General features: G+C 35.1%; 1 long non-coding RNA gene across 4 annotated transcripts; it reads left to right on the forward strand.

Annotated features, from left to right (window-relative positions):
* Positions 1 to 840: 840 nt before the first annotated feature.
* Positions 841 to 10,402, forward strand: LOC139904591 (uncharacterized). 4 transcript variants are annotated; one of them, XR_011778899.1, is made up of 12 exons: positions 841 to 1,256; positions 1,368 to 1,453; positions 1,564 to 1,715; positions 3,195 to 3,284; positions 3,356 to 3,541; positions 3,677 to 3,703; positions 8,651 to 8,757; positions 9,011 to 9,043; positions 9,410 to 9,530; positions 9,777 to 9,888; positions 10,027 to 10,067; positions 10,191 to 10,402. It is a non-coding gene; the product is annotated as an uncharacterized lncRNA (long non-coding RNA). The 4 variants fall into 4 exon arrangements; XR_011778898.1 differs by having other exon boundaries at positions 3,382 to 3,541; XR_011778900.1 differs by having other exon boundaries at positions 841 to 1,036; positions 1,216 to 1,256; positions 3,195 to 3,541.
* Positions 10,403 to 20,932: the final 10,530 nt, after the last annotated feature.

Raw genomic sequence — 20,932 nt, forward strand, 5'->3', positions numbered from 1 at the left:
AATTACCTTATCAAAGTGTAACATGAATAAAATATTCAATATACTTGTTAGTTAAGTGTTCAGGATAGGATTTGAGGAGAAATTTACAGAAAATTTATGCTCTTAATGGTTAAGAGAGTGTTTCATCTCTGAATGGTTCAGCACTGAATTCTGAACCATTCAGCACCATATGTCATTCAGAGGTTAGAAACAAACACACTGAATGCTGAATGATTCAGCATTCAGCACTGAACCATTCCATTAAGAGGCAAACAAACGCACCCTTACTCAACATACATGATCCCAAAGAATTTTTTTAACATCACCATAAATTGGACAAACATTCTTGAAATTCAGCGTAAATTGTTCGATATGGCTCCTTACATGATATTCCCTTCATTCATGACTTTTGTGAATGATCCTAATCATCACGAATTGGTATGGAATTTCTTCAGTCTTACATCTTTTATTTTAATACCTTATTCATTAGTAAGTTAAATGCTTAATTTTTTGTTTCTTCAATATTGCAAATGTTTTTTTATTAATTTCATTAACATTAAACTAAATTATAATAGTATTTTATTGTATTTATTATCCATCTACTGTCAGGATAATTAAATCTCACAATCTGATTGGTCCACGTGGCGTATCCCCTCACACAAAGTTACTGTCCACGCTGTTGGAGAATTTTTTTTTTTTTTTCATGAAGCTTTAATTAAAAAAAAAAAAAAAAAATATATATATATATATATATATATATATATATATATATATATATATATATATATATATATATATATATATATATATATATATATTTCCGTAATATTCAACTGAGGGTAGCGTGACTAAACAGACAAATGCCATACCTCAGACATCTCTACCTTACTTTCATGACCGGCCATCTTCTTTAACCCTACCCCATTCTCTTCTTCAGTTTTCTTTTGGCTCCAAAACAATCATCGTTCTTCATCTTCATCTGCTTTCTTCCTTCTTTTGATTTCTTTTTACCATTTTTTATCTGCAAGTACCAAATATGGTAGTTCGTCTCGCAAAGGTAACAATTTACAATTTTTAAAAGTTTTATCAATTTCAGACACGCATCTAATTTATTGTTTGTTGATTAATCGTTTGTGTTTAGAGATTACGTGTTTACTGATATTTTATGTGTATAGATATAGATATTTTTTTGAATGTATTTAAATTGTTCATTAGGTTATTTTGGGGGTGAATTAGGGTTTTCTTTACCTGCTTGCTGCTGAATATAGTAAAAAGAGGTAATCTTTTGCTTACCCTTTATGCTAATGATAGTTGTACTGATGTAAATTAGGTGCACTAATGTAAAGAATGAAGTTTATCATTATTTTCATGATTTGAATTTTGAGCAGAGTCCAGATGGGGATATCATTGATTTGTACACATCTCTCACCAGCCAGCTTTTGATCACCCATTTCTCAAAGACCATAAAATTAAGGTTTTTTCATAAGCATTTCTGGTTTGGTTAATTTCTAATAATAATAATATGATATTTTTGAATTAAATTAATATTTTATTTATTATTTTGGGGATGATATTGCCCTGAAGATACAATACCAATAAGGAGAACAAAAGAAGATGATGTTTTGAGAGCAAGTGCTGTTAAAACACATGGAAAGAAGAAGCATTGAAGCACTCCAGTGCCTAGAAACATCCCTAAATCTGCTGATCCTGATGTTGATAATGAAAGTGGTCATCAGGTATGCAAAATATAAATCTTGATAAAAGATAATTAATTGCTCTTAATTGTGACTAAAAGATAATGAAAGTGGTCATCAGTAATTGCTAATGATTTTGGGCTTAAGTGGATAAAGAAAAGGATTCATTTCATGATTTGCTATCAACACAACAACAACAACAACAACAACAATACCCAATCCCACAAAAGTGGGGTATGGGAGAGGTGGGTGTAGACAATCATTCCTCGTACCCTAGATTAGAAGGAAGTCACTACTCCAGCCGCGGGTATAGAACCCGCGCCTAGATAAGGTCGTCCCTCCCTCTACTCTAGAGCAAAAGAGATTGCTTCCAAACGGACCTCCGGCCAGAAGTGCTCATAAAAACGAAAAGATAGGGCAAAAGATACGTACCTGTAAGAGTTATGTGCTCCTAGCAAGAAGCAACCATACACAGTAACCAAAAAAGAGAACACATAAAGCAGTAATGCACAACAGTAGGGCAAATAGCATGGATCATACAGAGCACAAAACCATTTAAAATCAAGTAAACATACAGACAAACAAAATAAATACATATATATATATATATATATATATATACACACGCACCACACATGAGCATGGATAAAAAAAAACTCATGCTTAAACATATATACATATAGATACATTCGTAGATTATATACTTAGGTACAGAAACAAGACAGACAAACATACATACACCAATACATGTTACATAGATACATAGGTACATATATAGGTAACCAACATATGCAGCGGTACATATATATAGTCTAAACACATATAAATAGATACAGGTGCATATATACTATGTGGAGGGTTATATATAGTGTAGCTATAGAATAACTAGTTATAGTTATAGTTACACATTGAAAAAAAAAAAAAAACATAGTTAGTGTAACATTTTTAAAAAAGAGGTAATGAAAACTTTTTTAATTATGCCAAAACATAGTTAGTGTAACATTTTTAAAAAAGAAAGTAACCAAATATTTATATAATGTATGCATGTCTGATGAGAAGCTAGCTTGTGTAGCAATTTGTGATAGATTTGGATTAAAGGGGTATCAGGTACTGAAGTAAAAAATATATCTGCAATCATAAAGGTCGAAAAATGAGAGTTTTGGTTAATGGGTCAAAATGTATCAACTTGGCAGGTTAGGTTGGTTTGGTTGGACTGAAACACATTTGTTTCTAATAATTAAGTATTTATGAATGAAGGTTGTGTCTAATAAGATTTAAAAAGTGATATCTTTAATCCTTCAATAGAAGTGACAAAATGGGTGGTTTGGGTGGGTGGGATCAAAATAGGTAACCTTTGTCCGGGTCCAAGTGGGTAGGGGTATACCTTTTTGCCCACTGTTTGTAGATAAAATTGTAAATAAAGGTAATTAGAATTAGTTAATATTTTGAATTTGGTGATTTGGGGTATTTCACCACGCATGTGCTAAACTGCTATTGGTTTCGTATTCTTTGTTAAACAAGTCGCGCGATGTGGATTGACCCTGGAGATGATGGTGGCAGTTCTGCTGGTACGAGAGACTATGACAGTGGCTGTGGTTGAGACCCAATCCCGTAAGCTTCGATTCCAATCTGTTAAACTTGCATAATGAGTGGGACCAAAACAGTACCTGACCTTTTTGTAGGGGTGTGATATATTTTGATGGTGCAGCGTGAAAACTGTTCTGATTCATAAGAAGTAGCCACTTTTGTTGGTAATTTGCAGCCATCAACCACTACTTTTAGCAGCCATCTGCTGCTGTTTTGTAGCCCACAAAAAGCCTCAAAAAACTGTTATAACAGCCTGCTGCTGCTACTGTTTGTGTTGGCAGGTTATGTTGGTGTTCTTAATTTGATCGTTATTTTTTTAAAATTGTGTGGGTATCTGTATTGTTATTTGTTTTGTAGTTTGGTGATTGTACTTAATATCACGGCTAACTTTTATTATATTTTTTGTAATTATTCAGGTCGTAGATTTGGGAGTCTTGAAGAAGGTATGTATACGTTGGTTTTCACATCTTTTCTCTTCTGATTAATGTGTTATATATGAAGGATTTATGAATATATACATATATACATATATATATATATATATATATATATATATATATATATATATATATATATATATATATAGTGGTAGGATCAAGAGGGAAGTAACCAATCGGGAGTAACATCATGAGATATGGTTTTTTTGGATTGTACAGAAAGAATAGTTGCTGGAGTATTAGCCGTTATTTTAATTGCTATTCTAACTTTTAATCAAATAATCCATTTTTATTGTTAGTCTATTTATAGAAACGTTAATATTGATCGCATTTATTTAGTTATTATCTAATATTGATGCATATCATCATGTTCTATGTAAAACACTAAATGAGAACAAACAAGATTTTATGTATTTGGTTTCTCTGTATTCTCTTGATGATTACATGAACGGGATGAACGGGTATTTATAGCCCAGGAAGATACAATAACATCTGTACATTAAATAAACCTGTAATCTACCAACTACCCAACATTAATGTAATCTACCAACTTTAGCGGCTATTAAATGTATCCGTATATGTTAACTAACACTCCCCCTCAAGCTGGAGCATAGATATTGATCATGCCCAGCTTGTTACAAAATTGACGGGTGCAACTTCCAGTTAATGCTTTTGTGAAGATGTCAGCCAATTGTTTATTACTTGTGATATGGGGTGTTTTAATAATCCCTTCTTCTAATTTTTCTCGAGTGAAATGACAGTCAACTTCAATATGCTTCGTTCTTTCATGAAAGACAGGGTTGCTAGCAATGTGAATGGCTGCCTTGTTATCACACCACAAGTTCATAGGTTTGGATTGAGGAAATCCAATTTTGCCAAGAAGATTACGAACCCATATAAGTTCACAAGTAGTCTGTGCCATGGCTCGATACTCAGATTCAGCACTTGAACGAGACACCACATTCTGTTTCTTACTTCTCCAAGATACAAGATTTCCTCCAACAAAGACACAATAACCTGTTGTAGACCGTTTAGTTGTAGGATCACCATTATAATCGGCATCAGAAAACCCCTCAATAGTGTGATGTCCATGATTCTGGTATAAGATACCACGACCCGGTGTACCTTTCAAGTATTTTAAGATATGAGAGACAGCATCCCAATGTGAGGTTCTTGGGGATGATAAGAACTGACTGACAACACTCACAGGGAAAGAAATATCAGGACGAGTGAGGGTAAGATAATTCAACTTGCCGACAATTCTTCTATACTTTTCTGGGTTCATAAGTAGTTCTCCGTCGTCCGTCGTTAACTTTGTATTCGGTATCATTGGCGTTTCACAAGGTTTTGCTTCAGTCAGACCAGAGTCACTAAGTACATCTAGACAATATTTTCTCTGAGATAAGAAAATGCCTTTTTTGTTTCGAGAGACTTCAATACCAAGAAAATATTTCAAATGACCTAGATCCTTTGTTTGAAACCGGGTGCTTAGAAATGTTTTCAATTTGACAATCCCTTCTTTATCACTTCCGGTGATTACAATATCATCCACATAAACCACAAGTAAAATACACCCAGACTTGGATGAAGTGAAGAATACTGAGTGGTCATATGCACTTCTTCTTAAGCCAAAGTCTCTTACCACAGCATTGAACTTCCCAAACCAGGCACGAGGGGATTGCTTTAAACCATATATTGCTTTTCGTAATTTACATACTTTACCATACTCCCCCTGAGCAACAAATCCAGGTGGTTGCTCCATATAGACTTCTTCGTGCAAATCTCCATGTAAAAATGCATTCTTCACATCAAGTTGATGAAGAGTCCACTGATATGTAGCTGCTAATGAAACAAATAATCTGATGGATGTGAGTTTAGCAACAGGAGAAAATGTCTCAGAATAATCCACCCCATATGTTTGAGCATAACCTTTAGCAACTAACCGAGCTTTTAATCGTGCCAAAGAACCATCAGGATTAACTTTTATCGTGAAGACCCACTTACAACCAATCGCATTTTTGGAAACAGGTAAGTCAACTAATGCCCAAGTGCCATTATGATCAAGAGCATTCATCTCCTCAATCATAGCGGCACGCCATCCAGAATGAGCCAAAGCTTCACCAACTGTTTTTGGAATGGAGACGGAGTCTAGGGTAGCAACGAAAGCACGAGAAGATACGGACAATTTATCATAAGAGACAAAAGAAGCAATAGGATAAGTACATGCACGTTTACCTTTTCGAATAGCAATGGGTATATCTGAATCTAAAGATTGAGTGTCATGAATATCACTAGAAACATCATTTGGTGACTCGCCGGGAGGATCTGCCGACGGCGATTGTGGTATAGGAGCGGGTTCTGATGTAGGACGGGAACGCCGACTGTATACATACTGAAAATGATCAGTTTGTTCTAATGGTGTGGGATCTGGTGTAAGATCTATTGTGGAATCTGGTGTGGAATCTGGTGTAAGATCTATTGTGGAATCTGGTGTGGGATCTGGTATGGGTAGATATACCAATAAGTCATCACTATTCTCATGATTGTGATAGGTGGACACTGGAAAGAAAGGTAACTTTTCTTGGAATGTTACATCTCGGGAAACAACATAACGCTGGAGAGTTGGTGAAAAACATCTGTAACCTTTCTGATGGCGAGAGTATCCAAGGAACACACATTTGATGGACTTAGGATCTAATTTAGTGCGGTGAGGCTGAGTGTCCCGCACAAAACAAGTACTACCAAAAATCTTCGGCTCAATCGGAAATAAAGATTTTGTGGGAAACAAAACTGAATATGGAATATCACCATTAAGGACGGCTGATGACATTCGATTAATAAGGAAACATGCAGTTGATACAGCGTCAGCCCAAAAAGGTTTTGGAACATTCATTTGAAATAAGAGTGCTCGAGCTACTTCAAGAAGATGTCGATTCTTTCGTTCCGCAACCCCATTTTGGGCTGGTGTGTCAACACAAGATGACTCGTGAAGGATACCATTCTGAAGCATATATGATGAAAATGACTCGGAAAGAAATTCTTTGGCATTATCACTTCTCAAAGTTTGAACCGGAACCTGAAATTGTGTTTTTACTTCAGCAACAAATGAGCAAAAGTGAGTAATTACTTCAGAACGACTTTTCATCAAATAAAGCCAAGTAACACGAGAATAATCATCGATAAAGGTAACAAAGTATTTAAAACCGAGTTTGGAAGTAACTGAACATGGACCCCAGACATCAGAGTGTACTAATTCGAATGGAGATGAAGCCCGTTTATTGACCCTCGGAGCTAAATGGATACGATGATGTTTAGCAAACTGACACGGCTCACAATAAAAAGATGACAAAGAAGATAATTCAGGACATAGTTTCTTCATACTCTGTAGCGAAGGATGTCCTAACCGACAATGTATCTCATAAGGGGATGATGACTTAGAGCATACCAATGAGCGTGGAACGTTTGTTTCAGATTCCAGTATGTATAGACCATCAGATACCCGTCCTCTACCAATAATCTGCTTCGTCGATAGATCCTGGAAGACACAATAATCGGGATAGAGTAAAGCAACACAATTCAAATCACGGGTAATTTTGCTAACAGATAGCAAATTAAACGAAAAGTTCGGAAGACTTAAAACAGATGACAATGAAATAGATGGTGTAAGGTTGATGGTGCCCGAACCTAAGACATGGGAGGTAGTACCATTTGCAATAGTGACATGAGATGGTTGTGACTTGAAATTGGAGAAAAGATGGTGATTACCTGTCATGTGATCTGAAGCACCAGAATCGATGACCCATTTAGTAGTTGATGACAAAAGACATATATTAGACTTACCTGTATCAGCAAAAGCGGGGATTGGTGATGTTGGCCTCATGGATTCTTTCAACCAAATATATTCTTCGTATTCTTCGGTAGATAGCAAGCACGAAGAATTTTTCTTTAACTTACCCTTGATTATTTTCATAATCAGAAACAAGTAGTACCAAACCGAGTGGAGCAAATCCGAGAAGACTTTCTCGATTTTATTTGTATCACCCATGGTTAATAAATTTATTTAATAATAAAATAAATTTATTTAGTGATAAAAGAGAAATTAGGACCAAGCAATTGTAAAAAAAGAAACTTGATGGAGTTATTTTAATAATCCACCAACAGAAACCCACTATGAGCCACTCAAATTAAAACAAGAAGTAATGAGTAGGCCAAGAAAACCCAACTTGACGTGTTTTTCTTCTTTCACGAAACCAAATAAAGTTGTCTAAAGTACAACTTATAAACCTTTTACCTTTAATCAATGGAGAACCCACATAACAAGAAGCAGGAAAGCATAAATCAAAAAACCAACAGTACCCAAATTCGACCACAACAATTTCAATGTGTAAACATAAATTAATTCCTGGATGTTGATCGGAATCACGAAATAATCATTCGGACAAAAACAACGGCGGCGTACAGTGGTCCACGCGCCTTCACGCGCCGGCGTGTGTGCGGCAGACGTCGGAGATGGGCGGCGCGTGGCGGGCTTGCGGTGTTCGGAAAATTTTCGTATTTCCCAGGTAAGCAATTCAGAACCCTATGAATCGTTTGGCGGGGGTGGTGAGATCAAAAGATGACTTCGCAGAGACCGATTTCAATGGACAGTGAGGGATGGGGTGACGGTGGTGACTATCGTTCTTCAGGTACTCAAACCATAGCAAGCTGGCTCTGATACCATGTAAAACACTAAATGAGAACAAACAAGATTTTATGTATTTGGTTTCTCTGTATTCTCTTGATGATTACATGAACAGGATGAACGGGTATTTATAGCCCAGGAAGATACAATAACATCTGTACATTAAATAAACCTGTAATCTACCAACTACCCAACATTAATGTAATCTACCAACTTTAGCGGCTATTAAATGTATCCGTATATGTTAACTAACATTCTACATATTGCAACAGGTGCTTGTGGTTCAAATGATGGTTAAAAGATTGCAAATTAGGAACTGATATTTTGATGGTGCAGCGTGAAAACTGTTCTGATTCATAAGAAGTCGCCACTTTTGTTGGTAATTTGCAGCCATCAACCACCACTTTTAGCAGCCATCGGCTGCTGTTTTTCAGCCCACAAAAAACCTCAAAAAACTGTTATAACAGCCTGCTGCTGCTACTGTTTGTGTTGGCGGGTTATGTTGGTTTTCTTAATTTGATCGTTATTTTTTTTTTAATTGTGTGGGTATCTGTATTGTTATTTGTTTTGTAGTTTGGTGATTATACTTAATATCATAGCTAACTTTTATTATATTTTTTGTAATTATTCAGGTCAACACTGTAGATTCGGGAGTCTTGAAGAAGGTATGTATATGTTGGTTTTCACATCTTTGTCTTCTGATTAATGTGTTATATGAAGGATTTATGAATATATATATATATATATATATATATATATATATATATATATATATATATATATATATATAGTGGTAGGATCAAGAGGGAAGTAACCAATCGGGGGTAACATCTTGAGATATGGTTTTTTTTGGATTGTACAGAAAGAATAGTTGCTGGAGTATTAGCCGTAATTTTAATTGCTATTCCAACTTTTAATTAAATAATCCATTTTTATTGTTAGTCTATTTATAGAAACGTTAATATTGATCGCATTTATTTAGTTATTATCTAATATTGATGCATATCATCATGTTCTACATATTGCAACAGGTGCTTGTGGTTCAAATGATGGTTAAAAGATTGCAAATTAGGAACTGTTTGACCCGGCCGATAAAAAGTAGTTCAGACCATCATACGTTTTGTTCGTCGTCTATCTGTTTTAAAGTTGAAGGTATATCACTAAAATTATAGATATCCATTTTATATGATATTGATGATCATGAATGCACTTACACTCTTTTTTTGTTTAATTAGAATTAGAATGGCAAATACGAGTATTTTGTTGGTGCTGATTTTAATATTTTTAAAATTGTGACAATTCCAAATTAGTTTAGGTGATGTTGTTGCTTGCTTCATAGTTGTAGTTGTTTTGTTGTTATACAATATTTTGGTCATCACTAAACGTTAACTGTTTCAGGTTTCCACATTCTATCTACTATGTACCTGCTGCTGCTAACGGTTTTGCAGCTGCTCCTGGTGGCAGTCTCGCTATTGTTGTCGAAGCTAGCGAATTTGATTGTGATATTTTTGTGAGTTTATATCGTTTAACTTTTGTTATATGTATCGCTTAAGTTCTTAATATATCTTTGATGTTATAGTAGTTGTGATTTCAATCGGTTTGTTTGATTTTTTTAGCCACTAGGCACTGTTTGTTTGTTGTTTTATAGGTGATAATTTTGTAACCAACCATGACATGGTGTTTCCTTATGTAAGTAGTCATTTTTTTTAACTAATGACCATATGTTTCTTTGCCCGGCTATTTGTTGTGTAAGGCTTGTATCTATTTGTTTGATTTTTTACCGTAACATAGTGTTTGTTTGATTCTTTGTAGGTGATGATTTTGTACGCAACGATCATGTTTCTTTGATTTGAGTTGCCTTGGAAAATTTCGAGTTTGTAAAGCTACTATCCTAATACAATAGCATGTGTTTATAGTGTAGATGGTATGTATGATCATGTAGCAATTAATAATAATTTAAATGTCATGAAATTAGTTTCATTGTTTTATTGTTTAAGCAGATACCATCATAGGTATTCATTCTAGAGTTAACTTAGTTCACAAAGTAAACTAAATGGATTATAATTGGACTGAAATCTTGAAATGGATATATAACCTTTAACCTGTAAAGGTCAATTTCGCACCATATTACTTCACCAACTGGTAAATTTATAGATTTTTCAAACATAATGTATAGCCGCGTAGCGCGTACCTTCAATCTTGTTACATTCATTAGCAACAACTTAACATTATTTCGGTATCAGACACTTAAAAAGAAATGTATATTTGCATATAAAGGAAGGTCGAAACCCAAAGATCATGTTGTCATTCATTATAAGGGACCGTATAAAAAAAAGGTTATGGATATTAGTGGTTGAAGACAAGTTGATCATACGTGCAGGATGGCCAGAGTTAGTTACGGATCTCAAATTGAATTCTGAAGATTGTGTCATTTTTTATGCAATCGATGAACTTAATATCGAGATGCTAATATATAACAATGATGGTGGTGAAAATACTCGCATATTAAATCGTATGTTGGATGTAATGGATCGCCCATATTTCTTGTAAAAAGAAGTTGTTTCTTGGGATTGCGATATTTTCATATCTCGCGGTAATGTGTTGGTAAGTAAAATATACTATACATTTAAATTTATACACACATCTTTATAAAAACTAATTTATTTTTGTAATTTACTACTATATAATTATGTTGTAAATTACTTGAATTCATTTAAAAAATTTTCATTATAATATATATATATATATATATATATATATATATATATATATATATATATATATATACTTTGTTTTTTTAGCGTCTTCCAAACGAACTGATGTTAATTCCGGGCCTACGTAGTGGTAAAAGAGTTTTGTGCTTCAATTTGGCAAAACGCAAATACAAATGGAGGTTGAAACAAGAGCAGTCGAAGAAAAAACCAAACCTATGTGTGTCTTATGAATTTAGCCGTTTTTTAAATGAACGTCGACAAAAGCATGGCACAAAATGTTTATTTACTTACTTTTTTAAAGAGCGTGCTTTTTATCTTCTTCATGCTTACAACAATCCATAACTGAAACGACTCGTCCATATTACTATAAACGCGGTACGTTATTCATTGGTCCCAAAGCTAGGTATTTGACCTCTATATGATACATTTTAGAAAATATTGCATTCGTTTCATAAAAAGCATTCACTTATTATACATAATGCATGTTTTAAACAAGTGGGCGATTTTTTAAGAAATAATCCCCATAATACATCGATTTCCAAATACTACACACGTGATATAACAGTCGAATATAATACATGACAAAGGTTTTATTGAATGCAACACTTCATTTAAACAAAAGCATGAGACTCCATGCACAGCTTGCTCAGATAATGCAACAGCGGAAGACTTTCTTAAGGACCTGAGAATAAATATGCTTAAACAGTCAACACAAAGGTCGGTGAGATATATAGGTTTAAAGCTAGCATCGATATTGTAGTGACCCGAACTTTCCCATGTTTATATATATTAATTGAGATTGATATTTACATGATTAAATGTTTCCAACATGTTAAGCAATCAAACTTGTTAAGACTTGATTAATTGAAATATGTTTCATATAGACAATTGACCACCCAAGTTGATCGGTGATTCACGAACGTTAAAACTTGTAAAAACTATATGATGACATATATATGGATATATATATATATAGTTAACATGATACTATGATAAGAAAACATATCATAAAGTATATTAACAATGAACTACATATGTAAAAACAAGACTACTAACTTAATGATTTTTAAACGAGACATATATGTAACGATTATCGTTGTAAAGACATTTAATGTATATATATCATATTAAGAGATATTCATACATGATAATATCATGATAATATAATAATTTAAAATCTCATTTGATATTATAAACATTGGGTTAACAACATTTAACAAGATCGTTAACCTAAAGGTTTCAAAACAACACTTACATGTAACGACTAACGATGACTTAACGACTCAGTTAAAATGTATATACATGTAATGTTTTAATATGTATTTATACACTTTTGAAAGACTTCAATACACTTATCAAAATACTTCTACTTAACAAAAATGCTTACAATTACATCCTCGTTCAGTTTCATCAACAATTCTACTCGTATGCACCCGTATTCGTACTCGTACAATACACAGCTTTTATATGTATGTACTATTGGTATATACACTCCAATGATCAGCTCTTAGCAGCCCATGTGAGTCACCTAACACATGTGGGAACCATAATTTGGCAACTAGCATGAAATATCTCATAAAATTACAAAAATATGAGTAATCATTCATGACTTATTTACATGAAAACAAAATTACATATCCTTTATATCTAATCCATACACCAACGACCAAAAACACCTACAAACACTTTCATTCTTCAATTTTCTTCATCTAATTGATCTCTCTCAAGTTCTATCTTCAAGTTCTAAGTGTTCTTCATAAATTCCAAAAGTTCTAGTTTCATAAAATCAAGAATACTTTCAAGTTTGCTAGCTCACTTCCAATCTTGTAAGGTGATCATCCAACCTCAAGAAATCTTTGTTTCTTACAGTAGGTTATCATTATAATACAAGGTAATAATCATATTCAAACGTTGGTTCAATTTCTATAACTATAACAATCTTATTTCAAGTGATGATCTTACTTGAACTTGTTTTCGTGTCATGATTCTGCTTCAAGAACTTCGAGCCATCCAAGGATCCATTGAAGCTAGATCCATTTTTCTCTTTTCCAGTAGGTTTATCCAAGGAAATTAAGGTAGTAATGATGTTCATAACATCATTCGATTCATACATATAAAGCTATCTTATTCGAAGGTTTAAACTTGTAATCACTAGAACATAGTTTAGTTAATTCTAAACTTGTTCGCAAACAAAAGTTAATCCTTCTAACTTGACTTTTAAAATCAACTAAACACATGTTCTATATCTATATGATATGCTAACTTAATGATTTAAAACCTGGAAACACGAAAAACACCGTAAAACCGGATTTACGCCGTCGTAGTAACACCGCGGGCTGTTTTGGGTTAGTTAATTAAAAACTATGATAAACTTTGATTTAAAAGTTGTTATTCTGAGAAAATGATTTTTATTATGAACATGAAACTATATCCAAAAATTATGGTTAAACTCAAAGTGGAAGTATGTTTTCTAAAATGGTCATCTAGACGTCGTTCTTTCGACTGAAATGACTACCTTTACAAAAACGACTTGTAAATTATTTTTCCGACTATAAACCTATACTTTTTCTGTTTAGATTCATAAAATAGAGTTCAATATGAAACCATAGCAATTTGATTCACTCAAAACGGATTTAAAATGAAGAAGTTATGGGTAAAACAAGATTGGATAATTTTTCTAATTTTAGCTACGTGAAAATTGGTAACAAATCTATTCCAACCATAACTTAATCAACTTGTATTGTATATTATGTAATCTTGAGATACCATAGACACGTATACAATGTTTCGACCTATCATGTCGACACATCTATATATATTTCGGAACAACCATAGACACTCTATATGTGAATGTTGGAGTTAGCTATACAGGGTTGAGGTTGATTCCAAAATATATATAGTTTGAGTTGTGATCAATACTGAGATACGTATACACTGGGTCGTGGATTGATTCAAGATAATATTTATCGATTTATTTCTGTACATCTAACTGTGGACAACTAGTTGTAGGTTACTAACGAGGACAGCTGACTTAATAAACTTAAAACATCAAAATATATTAAAAGTGTTGTAAATATATTTTTGAACATACTTTGATATATATGTATATATTGTTATAGGTTCGTGAATCAACCAGTGGCCAAGTCTTACTTCCCGACGAAGTAAAAATCTGTGAAAGTGAGTTATAGTCCCACTTTTAAAATCTAATATTTTTGGGATGAGAATACATGCAGGTTTTATAGATGATTTACAAAATAGACACAAGTACGTGAAACTACATTCTATGGTTGAATTATCGAAATCGAATATGCCCCTTTTTATTAAGTCTGGTAATCTAAGAATTAGGGAACAGACACCCTAATTGACGCGAATCCTAAAGATAGATCTATTGGGCCTAACAAACCCCATCCAAAGTACCGGATGCTTTAGTACTTCGAAATTTATATCATATCCGAAGGGTGTCCCGGAATGATGGGGATATTCTTATATATGCATCTTGTCATTGTCGGTTACCAGGTGTTCACCATATGAATGATTTTTATCTCTATGTATGGGATGTGTATTGAAATATGAAATCTTGTGGTCTATTGTTACGATTTGATATATATAGGTTAAACCTATAACTCACCAACATTTTTGTTGACGTTTAAAGCATGTTTATTCTCAGGTGAATATTAAGAGCTTCCGCTGTTGCATACTAAAATAAGGACAAGATTTGGAGTCCATGTTTGTATGATATTGTGTAAAAACTGCATTCAAGAAACTGATTTCGATGTAACATATTTGTATTGTAAACCATTATGTAATGGTCGTGTGTAAACAGGATATTTTAGATTATCATTATTTGATAATCTACGTAAAGCTTTTTAAACCTTTATTTATGAAATAAAGGTTATGGTTTGTTTTAAAAATGAATGCAGTCTTTGAAAAACGTCTCATATAGAGGTCAAAACCTCGCAACGAAATCAATTAATATGGAACGTTTTTAATCAATAAGAACGGGACATTTCAGTTGGTATCCGAGCGTTGGTCTTAGAGAACCAGAAAATTTGCATTAGTGTGTCTTATCGAGTTTGTTAGGATGCATTAGTGAGTCTGGACTTCGACCGTGTTTTCTTTAAAAATGATTGCTTAACATTTTTGTTGGAAACTATATATTTTTAACATATGAATATTATGTGATATATTAATCTCTTAACGTGTTTGATATTATGTGATAGATGTCTACCTCTAGAACAAGTCCCATTGACTCACCTAATAATAATGAAGAGTCAAATGTAAATTGGAATGATTTGTGGACTGATTCACAAGTTCCCGAAGAGGAACCGGAAGAAGAGTCGGAACCGGAAGAAGAATCGGAACCGGAAGAAGAATCGGAACCGGATGAAGAAATAGAACCGGTGGGGGAAATAATAAAACGGTTAAGTAAAAGAAAATCCTCAACCAACCGACCAAAGTTAATTATGGTCAATGGTGTTTCCGCCAAGGAAGCAAAATATTGGGAGGATTACCAATTCTCCGATGAATCGGATTCCGACGAGAATTCCGATGATGTTATAGAAATTACCCCAACTGAATTTAAAAAGGCAAAAGAAAATAATAAGGGAAAGGGCATAAAAATAGAGAAATCTAATTCCAATCCCGATGAACTTTATATGTATCGTCAACCCCCGAAGTCCTTAAGTTGTAACAATGACCCGGGAACCTCTAAACCACCAGGTTTTTCTAAACCAATGTGGACAACGACGGCTCGTATTAGGGGAACATCATATATCCCTAGAAACTTGGCAAAACGAACCAAAACTGAAGAAGAAGAAACGAGCGAGTCGGAATAAGATAGTTGTATTCGTGTGGTGTAATATATGTAATATAGTGTTCTTATGCTTTATGATATATGTAAAAATTGCTTGTATTAATAAGTATTTTTTTTATGAATCTAACTCTTGTCTATTTTACAGTTTAAAAACACAAAATGGATAGACAACCCAATATTTTAAGAGACCTACCCGGAGACATGATTGATGAAATCTTGTCTAGAGTCGGCCAGAATTCTTCGGCACAACTATTTAAGGCGAGATCAGTTTGTAAGACATTCGAAGAACGTTCCAAGAATGTCTTGGTTTATAAGAGACTTTCGTTTGAAAGATGGGGGATATCACATTGGGAAACCCATAAGTTACGATGTGTTTACTTTGACGCATATATTGCGGGGAACCCAAATGCTATTTTACGCAACGGGTTAAGAAATTATTTTGACTCAATATATCCGAATATTGGACTTCGTGATTTAGAAAAAGCGGCTAACATGCAACATAAAGAAGCATGTTATGCTTACGGATTAGTAATGTTCGCTTCTCACCAAAGTGAGAACAAGAACATCGGGCTACAACTATTAAACAAAACGTTTCCACAAGTGACGGAGTCGGTAATTGGGGTAAGAAATGAGGTTTTTAGATTATTACGGGACTGTTGGACATTACGTAACCCTCGTCCCTTTGACGACGTTACAACACGCTGTCTTATCAACGGCCATAACGGTTATGTTGCACAAGACCAAGGATGGGAAGTAGTCCTAGTAAAACCAGAATGCATGACTTGTTTCTGGACGTATGAATTACGTGTCTTTATTGCCTTTGCTGAACGACTTGTGTACTAGCTAGAATTATCTTCACAACTATCTTGTATCAAAGTTATTGTGTGCTATATTTCATGCTTTATGTAAAATAAGCGGTATTGTAAGTTTGTAAAATATTGTATAAAAGTTTGAACGCGAAATATTATTATAATCAGTTTTTCATATAGAATTGTAGTAGTTGAATTGTATATTAGCTACTAAGTATGAACTTAACGGGTAGGTACTACCCGAATTTAAACTTATAAAACGCTAATATGAAGAAAAAGCTTTTATAAATGAGTTCATATTATGCTACAAAATACTATTAACTACTCTTAATATTCTGTATGATTAACTTGTTCCATTTAACTATTTTGAAGGAAATGGCACCGACTACTCGACACACCGTGAATATGAATGAAGAGGAATTCCGTACTTTTCTAGCTTCAAACATAGCCGCAGTACAGGCTGCGCTACATACCAACAATAACCTTGGATCTAGCAGTACAGGAAATCGTGTAGGATGCACCTACAAAGAATTCACTGCCTGCAAACCTTTGGAATTTGATGGAACCGAAGGACCGATCGGATTGAAACGGTGGACCGAGAAGGTCGAATCGGTGTTTGCCATAAGTAAGTGTACTGAAGAGGACAAAGTAAAGTACGCTACGCATACCTTCACAGGTTCTGCGTTAACATGGTGGAATACCTATCTAGAGCAAGTGGGACAAGACGATGCGTACGCACTACCGTGGTCAGCATTCAAGCACTTGATGAACGAGAAGTACCGTCCCAGAACCGAGGTCAATAAGCTCAAGACAGAACTTAGAGGGTTACGAACCCAAGGATTTGATATTACCACGTACGAAAGACGATTCACAGAATTGTGCCTATTGTGTCCGGGAGCATTCGAAGATGAGGAAGAGAAGATCGACGCGTTTGTGAAAGGATTACCGGAAAGAATCCAAGAAGATATAAGTTCACACGAGCCCGCCTCCATACAACAGGCATGTAGAATGGCTCACAAACTCGTGAACCAGATTGAAGAAAGAATTAAAGAACAGACTGCTGAAGAGGCCAATGTGAAGCAAGTCAAAAGAAAGTGGGAGGAAAACGGTGATAAGAATCACCAATACAACAACAACAGCAATTACAACAATAATCGCAACAATTATCCCAACAATCGCAACATCAATCGCAACTACAACAAACGGCCCAACAACAACAACAACAACAACAACAGCAACTACAACAATCATCCCAACAACAATAATAACCGCAACAACAACAACAATCAGAAGCAGCTATGCCAAAGGTGTGAAAAGAATCACTCGGGGTTCTGCACCAAATTTTGCAACAAGTGTAAAAGAAATGGTCATAGCGCGGCGAAGTGTGAGGTCTACGGACCAGGGGTTAATAGAACGAAAGGAACAAATGGTGTCGGAACGAGTAATGGCGGAGCAAGTAGTGTCGGAGCAAGTTATGCCAATGTAGTTTGTTATAAATGTGGAAAACCGGGCCACATTATTAGAAATTGCCCGAACCAGGAGAACACGAATGGACAAGGCCGTGGAAGAGTTTTCAATATTAATGCGGCAGAGGCACAGGAAGACCCGGAGCTTGTTACGGGTACGTTTCTTATTGACAATAAATCTGCTTACGTTTTATTTGATTCGGGTGCGGATAGAAGCTATATGAGTAGAGATTTTTGTGCTAAATTAAGTTGTCCATTGACGCCTTTGGATAGTAAATTTTTACTCGAATTAGCAAATGGTAAATTAATTTCAGCAGATAATATATGTCGGAATCGAGAAATTAAACTGGTTAGCGAAACATTTAAGATTGATTTGATACCAGTAGAGTTAGGAAGTTTTGATGTGATAATCGGTATGGACTGGTTGAAAGAAGTGAAAGCGGAGATCGTTTGTTACAAAAATGCAATTCGCATTATACGAGAAAAAGGAAAACCCTTAATGGTGTACGGAGAAAAGGGCAACACGAAGCTACATCTTATTAGTAATTTGAAGGCACAAAAACTAATAAGAAAAGGTTGCTATGCTGTTCTAGCACACGTCGAGAAAGTACAAACTGAAGAAAAGAGCATCAATGATGTTCCCATTGCAAAAGAATTTCCCGATGTATTTCCGAAAGAATTACCGGGATTACCCCCACATCGATCCGTTGAATTTCAAATAGATCTTGTACCAGGAGCTGCACCAATAGCTCGTGCTCCTTACAGACTCGCACCCAGCGAGATGAAAGAACTGCAAAGCCAATTACAAGAACTTTTAGAGCGTGGTTTCATTCGACCAAGCACATCACCGTGGGGAGCTCCTGTTTTGTTTGTCAAGAAGAAAGATGGTACATTCAGGTTGTGTATCGACTACCGAGAGTTGAACAAACTTACCATCAAGAACCGCTACCCACTACCGAGAATCGACGACTTATTTGATCAACTACAAGGCTCGTCTGTTTATTCAAAGATTGACTTACGTTCCGGGTATCATCAAATGCGGGTGAAAGAAGATGATATTCCAAAGACTGCTTTCAGAACACGTTACGGTCATTACGAGTTTATGGTCATGCCGTTTGGTTTAACTAATGCACCAGCTGTGTTCATGGACCTTATGAACCGAGTGTGTGGACCATACCTTGACAAGTTTGTCATTGTTTTCATTGATGACATACTTATTTACTCAAAGAATGACCAAGAACACGGTGAACATTTGAGAAAGGTGTTAGAAGTATTGAGGAAGGAAGAATTGTACGCTAAGTTTTCAAAGTGTGCATTTTGGTTGGAAGAAGTTCAATTCCTCGGTCACATAGTGAACAAAGAAGGTATTAAGGTGGATCCGGCAAAGATAGAAACTGTTGAAAAGTGGGAAACCCCGAAAACTCCGAAACACATACGCCAGTTTTTAGGACTAGCTGGTTACTACAGAAGGTTCATCCAAGACTTTTCCAGAATAGCAAAACCCTTGACTGCATTAACGCATAAAGGGAAGAAATTTGAATGGAATGATGAACAAGAGAAAGCGTTTCAGTTATTGAAGAAAAAGCTAACTACGGCACCTATATTGTCATTGCCTGAAGGGAATGATGATTTTGTGATTTATTGTGATGCATCAAAGCAAGGTCTCGGTTGTGTATTAATGCAACGAACGAAGGTGATTGCTTATGCGTCTAGACAATTGAAGATTCACGAACAAAATTATACGACGCATGATTTGGAATTAGGCGCGGTTGTTTTTGCATTAAAGACTTGGAGGCACTACTTATATGGGGTCAAAAGTATTATATATACCGACCACAAAAGTCTTCAACACATATTTAATCAGAAACAACTGAATATGAGGCAGCGTAGGTGGATTGAATTATTGAATGATTACGACTTTGAGATTCGTTACCACCCGGGGAAGGCAAATGTGGTAGCCGATGCCTTGAGCAGGAAGGACAGAGAACCCATTCGAGTAAAATCTATGAATATAATGATTCATAATAACATTACTACTCAAATAAAGGAGGCGCAACAAGGAGTTTTAAAAGAGGGAAATTTAAAGGATGAAATACCCAAAGGATCGGAGAAGCATCTTAATATTCGGGAAGACGGAACCCGGTATAGGGCTGAAAGGATTTGGGTACCAAAATTTAGAGATATGAGAGAAATGGTACTTAGAGAAGCTCATAAAACCAGATACTCAATACATCCTGGAACGGGGAAGATGTACAAGGATCTCAAGAAACATTTTTGGTGGCCGGGTATGAAAGCCGATGTTGCTAAATACGTAGGAGAATGTTTGACGTGTTCTAAGGTCAAAGCTGAGCATCAGAAACCATCAGGTCTACTTCAACAACCCGAAATCCCGGAATGGAAATGGGAAAATATTACCATGGATTTCATCACTAAATTGCCAAGGACTGCAAGTGGTTTTGATACTATTTGGGTAATAGTTGATCGTCTCACCAAATCAGCACACTTCCTACCAATAAGAGAAGATGACAAGATGGAGAAGTTAGCACGACTGTATTTGAAGGAAGTCGTCTCCAGACATGGAATACCAATCTCTATTATCTCTGATAGGGATGGCAGATTTATTTCAAGATTCTGGCAGACATTACAGCAAGCATTAGGAACTCGTCTAGACATGAGTACTGCCTATCATCCACAAACTGATGGGCAGAGTGAAAGGACGATACAAACGCTTGAAGACATGCTACGAGCATGT

The sequence above is a fragment of the Rutidosis leptorrhynchoides genome, chromosome 4 (genome assembly GCF_046630445.1).
Source record: "Rutidosis leptorrhynchoides isolate AG116_Rl617_1_P2 chromosome 4, CSIRO_AGI_Rlap_v1, whole genome shotgun sequence".
In the NCBI taxonomy this organism is placed as follows: Eukaryota; Viridiplantae; Streptophyta; class Magnoliopsida; order Asterales; family Asteraceae; genus Rutidosis; species Rutidosis leptorrhynchoides.